This window comes from Branchiostoma belcheri, unplaced genomic scaffold, assembly GCF_001625305.1.
Source record: "Branchiostoma belcheri isolate BF01 breed outbred unplaced genomic scaffold, Haploidv18h27 scaffold186, whole genome shotgun sequence".
NCBI classification, from domain to species: domain Eukaryota; kingdom Metazoa; phylum Chordata; class Leptocardii; order Amphioxiformes; family Branchiostomatidae; genus Branchiostoma; species Branchiostoma belcheri.
In genome coordinates this window covers 282,949-286,205 of record NW_017803335.1, presented here as the reverse complement: position 1 = coordinate 286,205, position 3,257 = coordinate 282,949, and the positions used below count along the sequence as shown (strand labels likewise).

Below are 3,257 nucleotides of genomic sequence, written 5' to 3'. Positions count from 1 at the left end.
CACAAGAGCAACATCTCCAACGCGGAACGCAGAGCCCTAGCGGAGCTGAGTCAAAGAACTGACATCATCATCAAACCCGCAGACAAGGGCTCCGCGGTAGTGATCCTGAAAAGAGAAGACTACATCCAAGAAGCGCTACGTCAACTCTCTAACAAGGATCACTACAAGAAGACCGACTCCTGTCTCACGGAAGAACACGCCGCGCTGGTAAGAACAACTCTTCTTAAACTTCTAAACGAAGATATTATCAACGAAGACGAGTTCAACTATCTAGCTCCTGTACACCCTAGAACGCCCGCCTTCTACCTTCTCCCAAAAATCCACAAAGAAGGCAACCCGGGCAGGCCTATAATTTCTGCTAACGAGTGTGCCACAGAAAGGATCTCTGAGTTTGCTGACTTTCATCTCCGCCCACTGGTTCAAAGACTACCTTCCTACATCAAGGACACTACAGACTTCCTACAAAAGCTGCACACACTCGGGAAGATACCATCAACAGCCAAACTGGTTACCCTAGACGTGTCATCCCTGTACACTAACATCCCAACAAAAGAAGGGATTCAAGCGTGTCGAGAAGCCCTCGATAGGAACCCATCGGACGTCCCTACAGAAGCCATCTGCGATATATTGGACAGGATACTGAACCTCAACAACTTTGAATTCAATGGAGGGCATTACATCCAGGTCCAAGGCACAGCTATGGGAACGAGAGTGGCACCCTCATACGCCAACATCTTCATGGGAAAATTCGAGGAACAACACGTCTATAAGAGGAACCTCAAACCACTTGTCTGGTGGAGGTACATAGATGATATCTTTGCCATCTGGACACATTCAGAAGAAGACTTCCAGTCCTTCATACAGGACCTTAACACAGCACACCCCACCATCAAATTCACAGTAGAAACATCCACTACCTCTATCCACTTCCTGGACGTCACCATCAGCATCTCAGAGGGAGCCTTCGCGACTGACCTCTACACAAAACCCACAGACAAGCACCAGTACCTCCTAAGGAGCTCCTCCCACCCCACCCACTGCAAACGGGGTATCCCCTTCGGGCAATTCCTACGCGTACGAAGAATCTGCTCTGACGAACCCAAATACAGGGAACGAGCACAGCAGCTAAAAGAACACTTCCAGAAAAGAGGTTATGAAGACACACTCCTGGACGAAGCTGCACAACGCGCACTGAGACGCCCAGGAAAGAACTCCTAGGACCCAAGAAGACACAGCCAACTCAACCAAGACCGACCAGTACTAGTCACCACCTACAATCCACACCTACCACCCATCAACAACATCCTCAGAAAATATTGGAACATCCTGCAGTTATCACCCCGAACACGAGATATCTTCAAAGACCCACCACTCATCGCTTACCGCCGCAACAAAAATCTGAGGGACTCACTGGTACGGGCCCGGATCCCGAAGGAAAACAAGAACTTCATAACGAAAAACATCCCTTCGGGCTCCTACCCATGCGGACGAAAGTGCCTCACCTGCACATACGTCAGGAAGAATAAGGACTTCCACAGCCATCGCACTTCGAGACGCTATAACATCAGGGCCCATATTACATGCCGCACCAAGAACATCATCTACATGATACAGTGCAAAAAATGCGGCATGCAATACGTCGGAGAAACAGGACAGACGCTGGCCAACAGGTTGAATGGGCACCGATCGTCCATCAAAACGGACAAAGACACTCCCATCTCTGCCCATTTCAACCAACCGAACCACACCGTCGCGGACATGGAGGTCATCGGACTTGAAAAGCTGACATACGGCAGAACCGAAGACATCACCCGACAACGGCGCCTTCAGAGGGAATCGTACTGGATCCATCAACTCCGTACACTTCACCCAGAAGGACTCAACCTAGAATCGCTGGAAATTACCAGGGTATGAGGGGTTAAGAAGTAAAGTACTCGTCGTAACCGGCACAAACCTCTGTAATCATATTTAGTTTTCGCATTTGTCGGTTACTAGTATCCTATGGATCCGAGCACTTACGTACCCACTTAGGAATTTTCAGAAGGTTGTGGTATTTATTATTATTTATTTTCTTCACTCAATGTTCGCACAACAGAATTCCTGTTCATGTATTTGCTTAACTCTGCTTGCACGGACCACTCACTCAGACTGTTATGCATACACCATTGTAAACGTCACCATGACGTAATAACTGTAAGTTGCCTCATCCTCCAATGTAAAAACAGGACCTAATTGACATAGGCAATTGTTCTAGAACAATGGATGAAGTCATACCATCGGTCAATCAAGGTCAACTGAGGTCATGGCAACCTAACCTAGTGCATAGTACTCAGTGCATAGTGAACTAGACCTCCAGGTCAGTGCAATCCAGCCTAAACAAGGGCAATATGAGATGCTTAATGCTGATTGGTCAATATCTAATACTCGAGCAGAGCGCCCTGCACTAGATAGGCACGGTAAAAGTATAAAAGGAGGAGTGGTCCGATCTCTGTCATTCTTGATAAAGACTGAATTAAAGTCGAAACCGGTCGAATTCCGTCTCGAGTCTGTCATCTTCCCATCGCTACGAATCATGGACAGACAAACACTTGAATCCCTTAATCACTTTCTTGTTATGCAATAGTATGTGCGATTTGATAGACTTTTAGCCATTTTATTGATAGCATTAGGAAGGCTGTGGAAGTAAAAGGCAGGGTAAGGTAAGTATGGACTCTACCTTTAAAAACTATGCCATAGACACAGTGAATAACCTACTGACTGCCCTTACAGTCACAGTGTCAAAAAAGGCCATGGGAACCTTACCTTTACCTTGTCTAAAATTAATGTTGAAATTGGCATTAGGAAAGCTTGGCAGGCAGCTATACCTGACATGGGTGCATTATCATCTGGTTATATAATTGACATTGTAAGCCCTCCTTGAACTGCCATTATGTAAGCTAGACTCAAGATTCTGTTGACTATAGTAGGGTACGAAACATATTGTGTTCTCTGGTGTTTCTTTTTCTTCTCCTTCTCCTCCTGCCATTTTGTTAAATGAATTCAATTTCTTCATTTTTGGGCCAAATAACAGGAAACATAGAAGTAAAGTAAAGTTAGTAAAGTAAAAGAAAGTAAAGTAAAGTAAAATAATAATATACTACTAATCAATGTATTTTATGACATAATTTACTTAACTCTTTTTGAGATTTCTGTTTTATATTCAGAGGACTGATCATCTAGTGACTTGGTATTCATATATATATATATATATATATATA

General features: G+C 44.7%; 1 protein-coding gene across 1 annotated transcript in view; it reads left to right on the top strand.

Moving 5' to 3' along the window:
• The window catches only part of LOC109467647 (neuronal PAS domain-containing protein 2-like), an 87,172-nt gene that overhangs the window by 46,553 nt on the left and 37,362 nt on the right, over positions 1–3,257 (top strand). The window lies entirely within an intron of this gene.